The 20,562-nt window shown below is 37.8% G+C and overlaps 1 protein-coding gene across 1 annotated transcript in view; it reads left to right on the plus strand.

The window, feature by feature from the left end:
• The first annotated feature begins 247 nt into the window (after window positions 1–247).
• LOC129569164 (rho GTPase-activating protein 190) overlaps window positions 248–20,562 on the plus strand; it is a 43,329-nt gene continuing 23,014 nt past the window's right edge. The window contains exon 1 of the mRNA XM_055447740.1: window positions 248–582. The gene's annotated coding sequence lies outside the window, so the exon portion shown is untranslated. The remainder of the gene's footprint in view (window positions 583–20,562) is intronic.

Below are 20,562 nucleotides of genomic sequence, written 5' to 3' on the forward strand. Positions count from 1 at the left end.
CAAATAAACACAATGAATGTTGTTATCTTTAGATCTATCAGTAACAGAACATTGTACCAGCTTCCGACATTGAGTGCAATTTACAGTCGGACAAAGTATTGAGTTTGATCGAAAAATATACAATTACGATGGATACAAAAGGAAGAGAAAGAGTAAATGCATTGTTTGAATTCGATCCTTTCTATCGAATATGACAACACAAATCCCAGTTGGATGGGAAGATTTTTTTGGTTTGTGTACGCCAGCAGACGTTATTACTGACTGTTTGCTGCACACCGATAATATCAAGTAACTTTGACAAAAGTTCGAAATGAGGATCACAAGAGGAAATATATAGTTTGGCCATTTTATCAAAGTATACACACCTTGGGGTACCTGGTGAACAGGGATTTCCATAGAAGTTGCAGGTTTTCTGCTGTGCTTTCGTTGCAACAGAGAAAAATAAACAAGCACTGAGAGCGAAAGAAAAAGTTTCCACTCATTTAACCAATAAGTCTATTTCGAGAGTGGCAAAAAGCTGGAGCAAAGCGGAAAGGAGAGGGGAACAAGCAAAAAACGTGCAGAAAAGTTTGATTTACGAATGTAAGACATTTTTATTTTGTGTTTCGTTTCACCTGTTTACAGTTTGTGCTGTTGTGTACGTTTTTCATTATGCCATCGTCACATTTTCTTTCGTTCGTGTTTTTTTTTTCTGTTTCATTTAAAATGTCGTTTTATTTATGGTTGCCTGTTATCTACATCTTTTCATCATTTTTCCGCTGTCGACATATGCTCGTTGGGCGCACATGCACACATTCACAGACACACTGTGCGCTCACGACACTCGTCAGTCTTGTGTTCACGGCCGAATCGCTTTTCTTTCGAATAGTTATCTCAAATTGCAGATTCGTTTCGTTTATTTTGTTACTCAACAATTTTCATGACAAAGAAAAAAAAAGAGGAATTTCTGGCGTCGTCATCCTACTCTATCTGTATACTTATATTGTTGGTGTGCAAAAGAATGGGAAAAAATGAAAGAAACGAAAATGAAATGCAGGAAAAAATATAAATCAGCACGTATAGTTTTTCAGTTTGTTTCGTCAACCATCAAAATAGTCGGTTTCATGTGCGCCATCTTAGTGTGCGGTACGCGATGCAAAAATGCTGCTTCACAAAATAGCAACCACTTTCTCGGCTCGGTGTTTTATGCTCTTGTACAGCTCATAAAGGGGCCATATAAATGGGTAACTGGTTTTTTCGCGCAACTCACTCTTATTCGTTCGCTGCTGTTCGCTCACTGATGTGAATTGCCGTGATGTATGAACTAGCGAGTTTATTGCATTCATGTTTATGTCGACACATCAGCGTACGGGGATCGCAACAACACACACTCACCTTAATAAATTGCATTCAACTGAGAATGACAATGGCAACGCAACAACAACAAAGCAGCAACGGGTAGCAAGACAGCGCATGAAAGAAAGAAAAAAAAAGACGGGCATGAAAGAGCGACCGAAGCCACTAAATGAACAAAATACCATTGAGCTGAGAGTTTGAGGTGGAGTATGGAGAACCGAACGAACGGGATATGCCATTATATGCAAGTTATATTCTATATTACAATCCCATTCAACGAAATGCGATCGTAAAGAAGAGACAGCATCTTCATACAATACAGCATAGCAAATACTCTTACCGCATGAAGAAAATAACGGAAGACAAATCGTAATTTTTTGTGCTCGGTCGTTGCTTCCACCGAAATTGTTGTCGTATCATCAACGTTAGACAGTTTCCTCACTCCCGATGAAACCAGCCGCCCGTCCCACCATCCAATGCTCAATGAAATTTTCTTGAACTTTTCGTTATGCACACGTTTATTTCGAGCTATTCACTTTTTTCTACGCCTTCAAACTCGTTGATTCTTTTCCCTGTGCAGGCTTTCGGTACATTCCCATTTTCTCGTCAATTTTGACTTCGTCTCAATCTTTTCTCTTCTTTTTTTCCCCATTCATCGTGCTGCAATGTTTTCACAAACCACGTTTGTTCGGTAGTTTGAACAGTTTTTTAACGATTCATAATGCAGCGGATTGAGCACATTGCTACGCTACTGCTATCCCAAACACATATGGGTGAGTAAATGGATGACATTAAACGCAAACTACGGATAAATAACCTGCAAACGTCTCGCTGCATGTTGCAATTTCGGATGAGATGAGCGAACGAGCGAAAATTCTTTGCCGTTTTCATCAAATGCACGTTTTCTTCTTTCTTCGCCCGTCTTGCAAATTGCTATAATGCAAGTCTGATGTTGTCATAACTGACATCGTATGTTATGCCACAGCCACGTTTATAACAAAAAGCTTTTGCTTGAAAATTCAATTAAAACGTTAAAAATCCGCTGCTGAAAGGAAAAAATAAGGAAAAGCGGCAAAAATGATGATGGCTTTTTTCACTCTCGTTCTCTCTCTCTCTCTGTCAACCTCAACCTCTTGTGTCTGTCTTGTCGCAATCTAATCTTTCCACGGCTTTGAATTTGCTTTTCATTCTTCAGCTTTTAATTTGATGTGATTTCCGCAAGGTTTTTACTTTTTTTTTTGTCCCACTGAACCCCATCGATGTTGCTTAACACAGAATGTTCATAATAAATGCATCAGCTTCAATAGAAAATGATTCAATATGATCGAAGCACCGGAGGGAAATGCAATCAAATACCACTCTAGACTAGTTTCTCTCTCTCTCTCTTCCACTACCCTTTTCACCGCCTGTCTCTCATTTAAATTGCTCTTTCGCTTTTACAGTAAATGCACACTCAATATCCTCTCGCATTTTTCAATTGTTCGTCAGATTTTCCTTGCATTATTTTCATTTGGGTTAAAATGCTGCTGAATTCATGTAAAATATCTACTTGAACTATTACAACAACGACTGAAATGAAAAGGTATTTGAAGCCAAGCAAAAGAGATGCGTTATAGTCGTAATCGTAGAGATGGATGAGCAAAAACGCAAAATACTTGCGATCGATCGGGCTTTTGTTGGGCCACCACCACGATTTGCCAACTTCAAAACGGAATTAAAGAACACAAAAGCAACGAGTCAGCCAAATGAAAAAGTCTGCATTTGTGTGCGAGCGACAACGAATGAAGAAAGAAAAGGAAGAAAAAAAAAACTGCGATGGAAAAAAATGCAACTTATATCGGTCAAAGACGAACGTAAGCTGCGCATTTTTGTTATACAATGTTTCGAATAATGTGCAGAGATTAAAAGATTTCCATCATTCCTTCTTCGCATTTTATCCGCTATTCTTTTTTGTGCTTTTTCGCTTACTTGTCTGCTTCACACTCTACTCTGCTCGACCGGGCACTTGGTTCAATTTTCCATTCGGATGGAAAATACAGTATCATACTGGTCTCAGGTTCACCAGTGGCAACGGCACATTATTATTGTAAAATTACGGATTAATTCCTTTAAGCACTATAAGATGAAATTAATTTTTTTTTTCTCTCACTGCATTGTAATCTTCTTTGTTGCTTTTGGTTTAAGCACATATTCTGGGATTCGTTGCCATTTCTTGCGTCGACTTTGGCATCATTGAAATACACTTTGAATAAACGAGTTCCATCAAGACTACCATTCAAAGGATATTTTTTGCTAAAAACATAAACAGAAATGCAGACGCAAGCATGCACTAACAGCAGTCAGGTGAAAACAAACTTAAACGAAACTACCTGAAGCGATGAGAGCGCGCGCTTTGAGAATCTTGTGATTTCTTCATTTGGTATGTCTCGGTGTTTGTTTGTGTGTGTGTGTTTGTTTGTGTGTGTGTGTGTGTGTGGGAGAGAGAGAGTTTGTTGCATTTGTCGAATAACTTCGACTCAAATTCAATTTGCTTTCACTGTGTGTGCGTGTGTGATGCTCGAGCTTCCGACCCCAGCCCAAATGATGTTCGAAGCAGTTTATTTGTGTTTCTAAATGCATTCAAACAGTTTACCATTGCGTTTTCATTTTGCCAATAAAGTTTACTTCATTTTGCTTTCCTCTCTCTCCCTCTTTCTCTGTGTCTCTCGCTTGAATTTGTTTTGTTCTATCGTCTTAACACGAACCGTACAGCCGCGTTCACCCTTCCCCTCACTGTCGTCGTTCTCAATTGGATGGCAAGAGACATAAATGTTCATTTTCTCAGACACTCGTAAAAGATAAATAACATGACATACGAGACACACAGAGAGAAAGACAGGATGCAAGCTAGAGGCGTTCATGTTCGCCTCATATGCGTTTTGTATATATATATATATACAAGACATTTCACTAATTAATAATTAAATTTGGTGTGTGAATGCACATTTATTCAATGTGCCATAAATACGTGGCCGTAGCGTCGTGGAATCAAAGCGAAAATTGAACAAAAGTTACTAACGAGCGAGAAACGACGACAGCAACGGCGTCCACGACAGTGGCTATGGTTGGTGATGGAAAAAAAGCCAAAATAAAAACGAAGAAACGGTATCAATTCGAAACGGTTGCATTCAGCGGCAAATGAAAGTCGTAAATGAGTAAACTTAATTACATTGGATGTAATGAAATGGCATATAATGTTCGGTATCAGGCGCTCAATTTCACTTCAACACACCTTAAGAATGCGAGCGCCATTTGATATCACATTTATCTGCTCGTATTGATCGAATAACGGTTAGAAAAGTAAACAACGACGGTAGCAAAAGCACCAACAACAACGAAACATCGCATTCATCCAATTGCATCGTGAAAGAAATACAACTTGAAATTAATCCGTGTCTGGCAAGACGGAGGAGGGTGATATTCAAAATTAAACAAATGAAATGAAGGCGTCCGTTCAAGGAAAAAAAAAAGTAGCAACAGTAACGGGGTAAAAGTTGTGAAATGTATTTTGCATTTCTCGACGCAGCCGGTCGAGAATGTTTGACTGAACGTTAATATTAAGTTTGGTTCTCGGGCAGAAAAAAAGGAAGGAATGCGCAAATGAAAAGCGCGAAATAAGTTTCTTTCTCACTCTTTTCATTTGAATAAACTCTTGAAATGCGCCGAATGTCTCTCAGCCATAAATTTCTTTGGCATCTCTGCTGTTTTGCTGTTGTTGTTGTGATTTTCAACCCTCGAAACAGTACAAACAGAGTTTGCCGAAGTGAGTTTTTGTTGATACACACACTTTATACGAATCTCACCGATGATGACGATGATGCTTTTTGCATCACGCAACTATATTCTTATGATGTTAAAAATGTTTGCAAGCTTCTTCCCTCGATTTCTTCTTTCAAGGATTTTGATATTCTCATAAAAAGTGCCAAAGGTATTGAATTTTTCGAAAATTTAATTAAAATGCTGAAATTCATATTGTTGGCCGAAAAATTGGAACTCAATTTTCACCAAAAGGCGAAATGAAACAAAAACACATATATTGGCCGATGAAAAACCGAAATGAATATTAATGTCGATCGCAATAAGTATAAACAAACCATTCGTTTATAAAATGTAACGAATTATTATTATTTATCGACAAACGAAAAAAAAAAGTCGAGCGGTTGTGTGTGAGAGACACACTCATACAAGCACAAAATTAAATGCCAGTTTTTCGCCAATGAGAACGTTTTTTTTTTCGACAATCGACAAATTGACGTCAGCATTTCCGAAAATAAAAATCACAGCATGCGATTTCCATTCATTCATCCATTCGTTCATTAAGCACTTTCCGAACCACATGCCTTTTTTTCCCATGAATTCCATTTACAAAAAGATGAGCAATACCATTCGATTCTGAATTATTGGGGCCAAAATATAATTGCATTTACATTTCCGAAAATCCGAAATGAATTAATCATTAAAATCTAAGAATAAACTTTTATTGAGTTTGTGCCCTGAGAGAAAGCCATCAAAATTGTTAATGAAAATGTTGTTTTTGTTTGAAGATTACTTTGGTAAAAGTTCGATTTGAAAAAAGAAATAAGAGAAGTGTTGGGCAAGTCGAACAAAGCACGCAACGCGTCTAATGGCATTGATTGGATATTCCGCCCTGTATTATGAAGCAAACAAAAACTCCGTTGCCATAAATGAACTGAATAATAAAGAATACAAAGCTTCATTTGGAATATTGTCAGTGACAATGTTTGCTTGATTTTAATACAAGTGCAGACCCACATACAAAAAGAGTCAGAAAATTACATTGAAACGAAGCATATGAAAAGCGCTGCCAGCAAAAACCATATGCATGTATCAATATTAAATAAAATGTATTCGATTGCCTCGTACAGTCGACATGTATGACAAGTATGTCTATATACCTGTGGCTACAATAACATTTGAACCGTCGCATTGATTTTCCATTAATGGAAATTAACCCTATACATCTCCAAAACCGATTAAAAACCAATTTCCTATTCAAATTTCGAGAGCTTTTAATGCATACTAGTCTCAACCGTGTTTATTGTACATTTTCGTTTTACGGATGCTTTTCTTTCGTCCTTTGTGACGTACAATATTCGAGCAACGTACACCAGGCGGGTCGAAGATTCATCGCATTTGACAACAAAGTGTGGATCGGATAATGGAAATTACTTCATCAAATTTGATTGAAATCCGCCGCATACCAGGAAAAGTCACTGCTGCACGGCGCAAGGAGGGGAGATTTTCGTGTTGTATTACGTGACTGTTGTTTCCAAAATGCGATAAAATTGAACGTGTTCGGATTTCGATGCATTAAATCGATCTACCTCTTCAGCAGCACTAGGCACAATTGCGATTTTTTTCCTCTCGATTTTTTCGTCCCTTTGAAAATTTATGCACCTGGTCTGGAAACGCTGTAGTGTCTATATATATATGTGTGTATGTGTGCCAGAGTTTATATTGAAATTTTATTATTATTATCGATGAATAACGCCCGAATGCTTTAATCCATATGGTTCAATTATGATTGTTTCAATATTTTCATGCATGTTAAATGTAACGCAACGAACATTGATCGATATCCAAAGTAGCAAGTAAATGCGTTCGGTCCGCTCTCTCGGCCCCGACATTGTATAAATAACGAATAATAGCAATTTTATTAATAAACCAATCGAATCGGTTTGGACAGTACACACATCGGAGTTTATATGCCACTCTCTGCACGCACTTGGCCTGAGTTGTAGTGCAGTAGTATGGTATAATTACGGTGTGTTATTTATCAATCGAATCGACCATCAAGTACAGTAAGTGCTGCCGACCGTGTCAAAGTGCATATTCGACTGAATTTCCATGGGGCAAACAAAAATAAACGTATTTCATTTGCAGAACCATCCCGTGTGAAAAAGAAATGACTGACTGACTATAACTTCAGTTGACTTTAGTTGATTGAATTTATATTTTTGTTCTAAGAAAATCACTTGGTCCCAAATGAAGCAACTTAGATTGACTTGTAACTTCAAATGATTTCAGTTAACTATGATAGACTTACACTACACTTTGTACTGAAATGTCAATCAAAGTAAGTCATTTTTGTCCCAAATTAGTTAACTGACTGCTCAGTTACTATTTTTTCACACGGGATGCCCAGTCCCAAATATTATTTCATCTGTAGTATGAAAATGTGCGATTTGCACACGATACGGCCAACAACGGAGTTCCTGTGGCAAGTGGTTTTACTTGTATGTATTGTTGCGTTCATTTCACATCGGGTAAACATCTCGAAAATTGGCATTTCACAAAGTTTTTGAATCGAATTTCCCATCGTCTTTTCCCCCTCTACAGGATGTGTGTGTGTGGGCATGTTTGTACGAAAACGGTGAGCTGTCAAAACTGCAAAAATCTGGTTGAAATGGAGAAAACCCGTTTACAAAGTGGCTGCAAAGTCCGATAAAACTCGGTTGAAAATAAACGTGGCTACAAAACTGAGCATACAATTTCAATCAACGTTCATTGCCTGACCGCATTGTTCGAAATACAAAACCCAAAAAAGCGCAACTCTTTCGCGAAAAGTGTGCGTTTCGTAACATCAGCCACTTTGTAATTAACCGGAGTCATTCCAATATTGTCAACAAATATTCATAGTTTACTGCTGTGCAGCAGCATTTCGAGGCACCAGGATTATTTTTCATTTTATGGCCACTGCGTTTGCTATCAACCAAATGCCACGAATGCATTAAGCGCCAAATAAACCCAACATTAATTTTATGGATGCCATGGACATATTTTTTCGTATCGAAATTCGAAGCAGTTCGCTTCACTTGAATGGTCAGAGCGAGAGAGAGAGAGAAAGAGAGAGAGAGAGAGAGAGAGAAAGCGTACATCGTTCACAAAGTAATCACAGTGAGCGAACCAATAGATTGTTAGATGTCGATAAACGAAACCATCAAATCGATGGTACAACACAATCGTGTGTTCATATTTGGTTACTAAATGTAAAATACTGTCGTTTATTGTTGTTGTTTTCGGTTTTTATCACATGAAATTATGCCATTAATAACAATTTGGAATGGGTTTTCCTATTTCAATTATTTATGATTATTTTCTATAAATGCGAGGCAGTCGGCTGGCTATATATCATTTTTGGGCGGCAGCAGCATGTATATATGTGTGTATCTGTATATGATCGAAAAATCGATAAACTAAATAAAATAAGTTTAACATAAAATGTGGAATAAACTTTGTTTCACAAGTGAATGAAATAAAAAAAAAGAGAAAAATTTAACGCGATGGTGATGGCCATTGAGAGTGGCCTGTTTTTATATGGTTGCGATAAGAGCAACAACAACAACAACAGCAACAGTAACAAAAAAAAACAAAGTCAATGAAGCAGCAAAATCAGAAGGGAAAAAGTCCGAAAATAAAAGAAAAGTACGAAAAAAGTGGAAGCGAAACACATCGAGAGTATCGGTGGAAAACTCTCCCTAATTCGATAACCGCATGTGTATTACATTTTTGCTGAACTGTCCGATAACCGACAATACCGACTCTATCGATAGAACTATCATTATATCCACAGTTTTGTGCAACATTTTTGCAGAGCCCGCAACAAAAACAGCACAACACAGTCTCTCTCAGTTTGTGCCATTGAATGTTGACCAAAAACAATGAAAGCAAACCAAATTCAGAAGAACCAAAAACCAAAGCATCAAGTCACACCAAGAAAATGGCAACATTGAAAAAAAAAACGCAAGAGGAAAAACAAGACAAAAGTGAGAAATTGATGGAATGAGTGTGAAGAAGAGAAAAGGAAAAGAAAAAACGGAAATTTGCTTCAAATACGGAATAAGGATTAGTCCAAAAGAAAACATGTTTGCTATTGGCCACAGTGAACATAGACAATGTAGATTTTGTAGTAGCATTCGTTCACATTTTGCACACATGCACCGTTCATGCATTTATTTTCATGCAATTTACAAAATATCCTGTGACTTGATTAACATTACGAAAATTCCGACAATCTTCGGCCCAAAGAGAAAGTGAGAGAGAGAGAGAGAAATGTGCACACATATACGGCAAAGCTAAAAACATAACAGCATCGACAAAATATCCATTATACTTCGTGCGAAAACTGAAAATTCAAGTATACCGAAAAACCAACCAACCACGTACACAATAATGTTGCAGCCAATGTTACACCATCATCATGGTCATTATACCTATTTCCCGAAATCGACAACTCAATGTGTGCACTGTATTTACTCTCATTTAAAGAACACGTTGTTGTGCACAATAAAACATGTGTGTGCATTTACAAAGTGTACAGTGATCGGGTTTTTAAAGCGGCACTCTGCACATACGGGCCATGAGTCGTCCACTCTCTCTCTCTCTCTCTCTCTCTCTCTCTCTCTCTCATTCACTCACACGCTCTGACTCTCAGCTCAGTCGAATCGATTAGGAAATAGTTGAAACATACATACTGCATCGGCGATAACTTGACAAGACATGGAAAGAACAATAGGAAATACTGAAACATGGTACAAGTGCATTCAGTTGGGGAGTTTTTGCTAGAAACAAGCACTGGATTGTTTTGTTGTTGTCGTGTGGAAAGGCTGGTGCTGCAAGAAAATTACGATTTTCAATGAAGCCAAAATGAACTGAATAAAAAGAAAATCGTGCTGCAGTCAGTTCATAGATGTGCTACGCCTGGCTTACCATGAACTCTTAATCAATATAAAAAAATACTTTGAATAGTTGGTGTTTGTGTGAATGCCAGACTAAATAAATTCGGTGCAAACATAGTATGTGTTTATGCATTTCGCAAATGTAGCAAAATCCTTTTGGCACGGAATTTATCGTTTTCTTATTTATCCATGTTGTATGTGGCAATTCAAAATTGTGAAATCCATAATAGAAATTTTGGTAGGCAATTTTAGTTTGTGTCTGCATCGCATTCACTCCTTCTTTTTCTATTTACACGGGATTACTCGTTAAAGATTAGTTAATTTAATTCAAAACATCTTTTGGCTTAGAATTTATGCAAATACAGCGAATGGATGCGATACACCATCAAAGTGGGAGAAACTTGAGAATGCTCTCTATCTCTTTCTTTCTTTCTGTTACCACATCCTAAACTCGGCTCAAAGATATGGAAACTTGATAGAAATGAAATTTTAAACGGAATTTATCGTGATGTGCGTGTAACTTGAAGTTATCGAAACTAAATTGTTTATAAGTTTTCTACTTAAAATACACAGACACATATCTATATAGAGTATATTATATTAAATTCGGTGCTCGAAACATTGTTTATACGCAAGCAAATCAGAAGGGACGAAAAAAAGAGATGAACCACAAACACCAACAATCCAAGAGCACTCAATTACGCAACGTTAAGCGTATGCATGGAAAAAGACTGAGACACACACATATATATATATTCACTCGCTCGCTCGCCTCGACGTTCCTATTTAATGTATTCAAATTTACACACATCAAACTCCAACACCCAACACGGTACATCAAATCGTATCCCAGTCGTCGACGACGACAACGAGGATGAAAAAAAGCATATTCTCCAAACGCCCGTGTACTGAAAACATCCCAAATGCTCTTATAGACTTTCCCAGCATGTTGTACGGGCATTACCATTTCAAAAATGTGCTGTGAATTTAATAATACAAATAGAAAACAATTGGATAAACCAGCCCAGAAACCATTTATAGTGAAATATTGCTGGTGGTGGTTGGTGGTGTAAGCACTTCCGATCGATTCCATGGCGAACTGATGAACCTGATTTCCCTCTCTCTGTGTTTCGTTTGCTGCGCTCACTCGCTCGCTCACTGGCTTAGTTCCATCAACTCGACCAAGCGTATGCGACTCTATGCGAAGAGCAAATAGTGATAAAATGATGAGAAAAAACCGCATCGGAAAACATCACAAGTTGTTGTGTGCGCATTGCTTATGGCATTAGTATTAAATGAGGCTGTGAGAATGAAAATGGCAATACAGGAATAAACCTAGGGGCTTCACGCGATTTTGCAGAACGCAAATAACTCTGAAAAAATAAAAATAATAGTGAATCAAACCTTCAACCGAAAATTTGAACCACTTTTGAAGGTTTTTGGTAGATAACGATGAATATTGGAAAAAAATTTGACGATACAATCTGCACAAATTTACTAGTATGCACGTCAATCTCAAATATCTATGTATATTTAATAATATTCATTCGACTGTAATGACAAAAAATGTTCCAATATTCACCGTTATCTACCAAAATCAATCAAATTTACGGTTGAAGGATTGATTCACTATTATTTTTATTTTTCATACGTATAAACGTAAATTTGGCATATCTATGTATATTCAGTAATATTAATTTGTCGTTCACGATGAATATTGTTGAATATACATTGATATTTCGGATTTACATGCATACCATTAAATTTCTAAGTTATTACTTGATGCGTGCGGATATAAAAGATGAAAAAAATGATTTTTCCCCCTAGGAATAAACATTCTGAAACGCATCAAGAAAAAAAATTCGCAAAAATGAATCATGAGTTCTGAATATGCAAAAGTGAAACATGAATTTACATGGGCAGCATAGGAGGTTCATGGTTCACTTCTGCGTATTCAGAACTCATGATTCACTTTTGCGAATTTTTTTTTCTTGATGCGCTTCAGAATGTTTATTCCTGTATTGCCATTTTTATTCTCACAGCCTCCAATGTTGGCTTCGAATTGAATCGCTTGCGAAGGGTTCGAAAAGAATGGCAACAGTAACAACAACAACGCCGATGACGACGGAAAAAATTGGTTACAGTGTATCCAAAAGCAACGGCATTCATTGTGTGTTTCATGTTTAAATTTTATGCGAGACTTAATCTCGGTACATTGTGCCATTGTGCGTTTTTCTCGCTCTATCTGTGTCCCCGTCGATTCAGTCGATTGCGACTGAGCATGTTCTCTCATTTTCACACTTCATGACAATGTTTCCCTCCATACTCGGTGACTGTGTTGCTGTGGGTGTGCGAGTGAGAGTGAGAGTGAGTGCGACAGTAAAAAGTGAGCGTGTACCATTTTCATATGTGTGCACCTATTTAATCGATTCTGGTTCATTTGGAAAATGTAGGCAAATGTGTGCGAACATTGGAAATTATCTTGCGTTCGAATTTATCGAGATGCTTTTCGCTTCGATGTGCTGTTGTTACCATTATCTATCCTATATATGGGTGACAACGATATTCGAAATGAATTAGAAGCATTTTGAAAATGCAAAAAAAACGGTACGGCCTACCTAACAACAGATCTCTGCTCTTTCATATGCAATCAAGAGTATCAAAAAGGCTTAGACGAGAGCGTATTTGTTCTCTCTCGTTGAATATTAAGGCTTCAAATTGATTTCAGAGCTAACGCAACCAAATCATATACATGGAAACGAGGCTTTGACATTCGATAGCGAAAATTCGTTTCATTTTCCAAATTCTTTGAATTTCACACGTGAACAGAAATGTCATTCAATTCATCATCGACGAGTGAAAACGAGAAATTGAGGGGGAAAATGGGAAAAAAAATCGATGCCACGAAGCTAACGTTAGTAAGTGAAAAAAAAAATCCATCAGAATAAATGAAAATTTATGCTCGCGGTGAAATAGTGCACGGTACAATAAGGGACAATAGACACCATTACGCATAATGTTTTATGCATACTGGAGTTGTAGTTGATGTAGTAATAATAATATTACGGGGCTAAAAATGTGATTGGGTGGTGCAACAAAGAAAAAAAAACAAACAAATATACATACACATATACATATCGAGCCGTGTGTGTATATTTGTGCGTGCAGTTGGAATACGAACATAGCAAAGTAAACTGAACCATATATAGGTTGTTGGCCGGAGAAACGAGTTGGGTGTCGAATGTATGAAAACAAATAGACATAATAAGCATATGTAGTGTGTCCCTTTTTTCCACCTCGTCGTTGACGTTACCAAGTGATTTTTCGAATAAACTGAAAAAAACGCGTAATCTGTTCCAGTCCAAAAGCAGGCAGACAGACAGCACGATGGCTCGTGTCACCCATCAACATCATTTTCGAAGCAATTTCTGTTGTTGTTGTCATTTTATCACACTCAACTCAATCCATCTACAACCAGCAACCACCACTCATCGCTCAAGCATATCAATGAACAAATGATACAACCGACAGAACTACAAAAACTCGCACCGAATTTATATATATCGTTTCGAAATGGCAGCAGGCGATGGCAGTGAGCGGGAGAGCGAAGCAAATCGAAACAGAGTGGTACATATGTTCACATAAACACAACCACACCATTAGTCAGATTTACATCGAAATGGTACAACAACAACAATAGACCAACAAATTCGACGACAACAAAGAAAAACCAAACGAACCGAAAATGACCCCAAAAGCCGATACTTTAAATTGATATTTAAACCTGTTCATGGAATATGTGCGCTTTTTTTGTTAAATCGGTTTGTTGTTGCAACTGCTCTGCCGCTGCCATCGTCATCGTTGTCGCTCGTCTGCATTTTGGTTTTCGTGTTGATATATTTTCATTATTATTATTTTAGTTGTTAATGTACGCTCACGAAATTGGCAACAGTAATCGGATTGCCTGGCTGGAATCTCTCATTTAATCAGTAAATCGAGTACTTTACATTATTTCATTGGTCGAACAACAGCAACTACATTTGTACTTCAATGAAAAACCGTGCACGTCCCATACCGAGTACCGTGTGTGTTCGAGGGCACATAACAAATTAAAATAAAAATCGAGCTCTAATAATGCCTTTACGTTTGACTTAATGAATGTTTTTCATGTATTTTGAATGCTTCGCAAACGTTTCTATTTGAGCAATATAAATTGAAAAGAAAAAACACGCTCATCGTAAATGGGGAATTTGTGCTAAATGACATTATCGATGGATTGGCGTGTGTGCAATTCAAAAGTGCGAATTTAAATTGATCAACGAGTGAGCAACTCGGTTTGAGAAACGGAGCGATGGCGGAATTGTGAAAAAAAAAAATGGAAAAAGGAATTTTTCACAGCATTTAAAATTCTTGGGCAATGAAATCGGCACGGATGAAAAACAAAGTGGATAGATAGAAAAGTAGTCGAAAAAAAAAGTGGCACATGACATCGGTGGAAAAGAGAGCAACAACTCGAGAATATAATCTATTATGTATAATAGCAAACATGCCAACGTATCGGAATCGGTGGTGATGTTGAACTAATGCCACATCACACACTAACACCGCGCGCGCACACAAACGCTTCGTTTGCAACGGATAAAGCAGCAAAAAAGGAAAACACAGAGTGAGAGGGAGAATGAGAAAAATGAATTTTGTTCGGAATTTTATTTTATTACATTTTATAATGGCATTTTTGTGTAGCATTTCGCACACGAACGGCAAGAGGAGATGTTGCCGTGCTCCTGTGTTTGCTCTCCGTATGTATGTACGTGTGTTCGTGAATAAATGAATCGCATTTCGTGTGGTATGTGAACGACTAGCATCTAAACTGTCATTTCGCGTGTTAAAGTGTGAAATATCGAATTGTGTTCTTTTTTTTTCTTCTCTTTCGTTTTCATAAACTTGAAAATAACATATAGAAAACCGAAAGATGGTGTGTTTACCATTGAAATGGTTACATTGTTCACACTCACTTTCTGAATTCGTCGTCCGATTTGGGGCAGCGTTTATTCATGCGTAATGTTGTCTGCGTATATATTAATAACACCTAATAACGAAACCTATTATGACAAGCGAAAATAGGCTTAGCACCAAATACAAACGAGTTGCCGTTCTCAATTCCAAAATGCCGCTTTACATTCATGCTGGCCGTGTGTCAGTCTCACCCTTGGCACTTTTTCTTCTTCTCTTTTTTTTGGTTACAGTGGCATCAACCTCAACGCCAATACTAAAGAGCCGAAGGGACAAGAAAACTGGCAACGACGAACGTCCAAAAGAACGAAAAATATGACCGAGTGAAAATTACGATTTTGCTTTTTATTGCTGTCGGGCACATCGCATACGCTGCGGCTGCAGCAGTCAGCATATTCATCGTGAGATATTCATGCCGTGTGTCTCATATCTATTCAGGCAAATTCCCTTCGTATCGTCATATTTCTGTTCTTCCCACACCGTACAAGAACCCATTCTATTTGAAAAGCCTCATTTCTTAGCACGCCCAATGGCTCGTATTTAACGCCGGGCTACTTGAGAAAATACTTTTTGAAAGAAGAAAAAAAAAAGAATAACGAAAACCTGAAAAGTACGCAGAAAACTTTTCTTCGCTTGACTCTCATTCAATGTGACTCAGATCTGAGCACACCCAAGATGTTTGTGCCATCGGGCGCCCGCTTGCTCGCGCGCGTCAACATAATTTTGTCCGAAATTCTTGTCATTTATCTTCGTGTTTGAAATTGTATTTAAAAACGAAGGACTCGGCACACCGAAAATGTTAACCATCAGGCCCGTCAAATTGACGAGTGAGCGTGTGAACGAAACGGCAAAGTATGTATATACATAGAGTATATTGCAATGGCAATCGTGTGTTGACCTGCATTTGAATTTTTTAGCATGGCTCTTGTACCGTCTTTCCGAAGCGATGAGTGTGCGTGCGAATGGAGTATCTCTCTCATTCTCGTCTTCTTGAAGAACGCCGCCAGGAATAGCAGCACGTGATAATTAAAATTTTAAATGAGAATGCCCTAGTTGCTGCTTTTGCTCCCAACCAAACCATTTGGTACATGCCATGTTGGTTGAGCAAGTAAAAAAGGACGGAAAAAAATGCGTTTTGATGGCCGCTACTGTTGGAGATAATGGCATGATGATGATTTTCTTGGTCGACGTTTCGTTTCCAATTTATAGCACTCGCTATCTTTCTTTCGCTCGTATCCATTTTGAAACGGAAAGTCAAAGTACAGTAACAGGCTATGGGTTCTGCTATTCAGTGCACGTGTAACACAACTAAAAAAGCCAACGCTGATCCGGTGGAAAATACGATGCAATTTGCGTATCTTTGGTGGAAAATACTTTTTTCTATTTTTACTTTTAAAGTGGCTTTCAAAACAATTCGAAAACGAACAACGAAAACCAAAGTCGCTTCGCACTGGCGACGGTGCTGCGGTGATGTCGAGGGTAAGCGCGTTGGCGAAAAACCGTTTCAGCCACGAAATTTTTTAATTAATTTCTGAACAATCAATTTCCATTTTGTTCGTGCTAATGGAATGAAATTGCTAAATGAACAAATAAAAATTCATTTGCTTTGTTGCGCGATTGTTTCGGCTGCTTTGCCACACAGTGCTTTCGCATTGAGCCGTAAGCATAATAATGAATGATGAAAAAAAAAACAACCTCGATGAATGGGCGCACAAGTACATGTACACATTCGAAAAAAAGTTTTCGATAAAATCGAACAACCGAATCGGATTTGAATTAATAAAACCTACGATTTTTCACTGAAATATAGAAATCCAACTGAACTTCACTGGGAAATTATATTTGGGTTGTTCCTTTTTGGCCGCGAGCTTTCAAAAATCTATTGAATCGAGTTTTTGTTTGACAACTCCGAATCGGGTCGATAGCCTTTTTACCTGTTTGTCGCCGATGAATGCATGAATGAACGGATGGCAAGAGGCAAATCTCGTAAACGAACGACATAATTATGTTTGCGAGAACATTTTTCGAGCTCATCATTATTCATTTATCGCGGCATCTATGCGTTTCAGTCAAACAATGCTTTATCGAATAAAGACTAGACGAAAATTGTCATTACAATTTAAAAAAAAGAGTCGATGTGATCGCGTGGCTACCATTTTGACACACACACACATAAAAACAGCATCAACCACCAACGCAATTTTCCCAAATCGTGAATATTTTATCGAAAATTAAGCACCCGTCAAACAATTCTTTTTTTTCACTCTTTGGAATGGAAAATTCGTAGAAAACTTTCAAAATGGAATTAGGTATATTGATTACACTCACGCATTCAGGCGATGGTAAATCAGGCACAAATATTTCTAATGCTTCTTTCCGCTCATTGATTATTTTTCCGATATATATATTTATTCTCGTTGTTTTTCTTATCGTCAACATCCAATCAATACATTCCATTCAATTTGGATGAACGCTCTTCGGTCGGTTAGTCTTTTGTTTGCTTTTTCTTTTTCTTTTGTACACAGTGTGTGCGTTGCATGGCAGCCGATCCCCATTTCCATAATCATATCACTTTGGCAAGCTTAATGCAAAAAAGGGAAGATGTAAATTGAAGAATCGGAAGGGACGAAGCGAGAAGAGTATGTGGTAGATAGAGAGAAGATGTATGCGATACAAAATCTCCACACATTTGAACAGAATATCAGAATAATCGGAATAACATAATGTGATACTCTGTCACGTTGACACAATATATTTACGTATGCTAAATCCGGAGGCTGCGTCAATCAAGGTTCCAAAATATCCATACAAATGCTGGAACTCTAGTGCCATTTTTTTTCTCTTGCCTCTTTTTCCTCGTCGTCTTTCATTGATTGTGTGTGCTCTTCATTGTATAGCATCGCTAATGACATTTCGAAACAATTCCACGAAACTCATTTAAAATATGGTGAATGGTGCCGAGTCGTGCACGTCCTTTGTTTGCTACTGGGTGTAAACAACATCGCCGTCGACAACAACCATTCGAAACGAACGACGACGACGACAATCACAACGACAACGACAACGACAAAGACGAGGAGGTGGAAAAGTAAGACGTAACAAACGATAAATACTCAATGGAAATTATAAAATCGAATTTCCATTGAACATTGAATAACTTTCCCATCCATTCAGGTGAAAGCCATATAAATCAAGGACACAATAAATGAATTTGTTTTCTTGACTAAATATATATATATATATTGTTTCATATACAATACCGAAATGGACATCATTTGTGAGTGACAAAAAATTAAATTGATTAGCTGTAGCAAATCCTTCATATTCGTTCTTGTCTCGGCAATGCTTTAGCACTTTTACCTGACATTGAAACAAGGGACCGACAAAAATGGTTATATACAATTGAGACAAGAGAGAGAGAGAGAGAGAGAGAGAGAGAGAGAGAGAGAGGAGGGGGAAAGAAATTACTACCCTAATCCAAGGACTTATCAAAATACGATAATGCATAATAAAAGAGCAGCAAAAAATATATGGCAATACAATCTCAGTAAAAAAGCAAGTCGACAAGAGTGAAGACGGGAGCAGCCGAAGATGGAAAAAATGCGAATGCGTTGCGAGCGAGAAAGAGAAAAAAATTCGTTTTGTGTAAATGAAATATAGTCTATAAATATGTAGCAACTAGACGATAGAAAACATCTGAGACCACAAAATCTTACCCGAGCTCAGACACATTCGTGCCGATAAAGTCAGCAGAAGTACCACCATTTCCATCACTACCACCACCAATACCACCCGCTACACAAAACAAAAACGGCTCGGTCACACAGCCACACCGAGTTCGATAGACGAAAACGACGTTGAGAAGACACAAGTGTATAAAAGCAGTTAACGTTTCGTTCGTATATAGGCATATTAAAAGTAAGATGTATCGATATTGTGCGTGTGCCACAAAGTTGCAGAATGGCACACAACAGCCCTTGTGAGTATATGTGTACAGTCGGAAAATACCATTACATTTTCGATAGGCAAATATTTTGTGAGAAAACATCGAAAAAGGCGGTGGTAAAGAAGTCCGCCCAACACAAATACATACACATTTTTGCTGTGTATCGCGTTATATTTTCATGTGGCTAGGAAAACTTTCCCATCCACATGTTGTGCGCTCTCGTCGGTTTTGATCGAGGCGAAAATTCGGCAGAAAAAGAAAAAAAAGATGCTGGCAAATGCGTAGAGCTGAGTGAGAAAAATTCAACATAAGTGAGAAAAGTACCATACGAACGACCCGAAAAGATATCAACGACGATGATGGTAGGGAATCGTAGTACGAACACCGTAATGGTTTGGCATTTTGGCATACGAAATGCCTACAGTCAAAATGTAAAGGGCAGAAGCCAAGCTGAATTTTTCTCTCTTTCTAAGCTTTCGGAACGTATATCAAAACGGTATGCCTTGGGTAAAAAAAATTCAAGCGAAAAAAAATATTTATGAAAATAATAATGGAGCTTTGACATCCAAACTGAACCTCATAGCACATTGCTTCATGACGATACCAGAAAAAAGCGGAAAATTTCACCGAAAAAAATAGTGAATGAAATTTCAAATATACTGCAAGTGGAATGAAAATAGAACCACTAACTATCCGGTTAAAATAACATGCAAGGATTTCGAATTGCGTCGATTTGCTTCGATTTTAGCTCGCAGCTGTGATGAAAACCAACCCCGAAGCTCTATCTCGAGTTTGCCAAGTGTATACACGTGCCCTCATCGAATGAACAAAGATGATGTCTTGTAGAAGTCAAACGCAGAGAAGTTCTACTCGTTGCACAGTTTAAAAATATTCTTTGAATTGAAACTGAAAATTGGAGGCCATGGAGGAGAATGAGAAATTGAACGAACACGACCGAATAACAACAGAAAAAAATATTATTTATAGTAGTGTATTATTTCATACATATTGCATTAAATGATCGTCGAAAAGACAGACATTTTATGTAACGGACGTATTATTAAATATTTAAGTGCACATTCACTGAATGGATGTACAGCATCGCCAGGAGATGAGCGAAAAAAAATTCCGACACACAGAGAAGCGACGGAGGCGAATAAGGGATGTTGAGAAATAGGAAAAAAAAGCATACACATTTCGAATAAAATGCAGAAAATATGTTTTTCGAACAGCTCGATGTTGATGTGGCTGTGAATTTTCAATGACAGCACGATAAATGTTGATGGCACAACGAGTGCTATAGTAGTGTGTTCGTTACAAAGCCAAATTCATTGCATTCGTTTTGTTTTCGATTCGGATTGGTATGTACACGACTGATGGTTACTGTAACATGCAATTGTTATGACTGTTGAACAGCAGCAGAAGCAGAAGCAGAAGCAGTAGCAGCCGCATCTCGTGTACAGACAATGACAATGAAAATTTACCACATGATACTATGTCGCTTATTACCACACACCGAACTAAAGCTAT

This window comes from Sitodiplosis mosellana, unplaced genomic scaffold (assembly GCF_009176505.1).
Source record: "Sitodiplosis mosellana isolate CC-2019 unplaced genomic scaffold, AAFC_SMos_1.0 Smas_scaffold_30, whole genome shotgun sequence".
Lineage (NCBI taxonomy): Eukaryota > Metazoa > Arthropoda > Insecta > Diptera > Cecidomyiidae > Sitodiplosis > Sitodiplosis mosellana.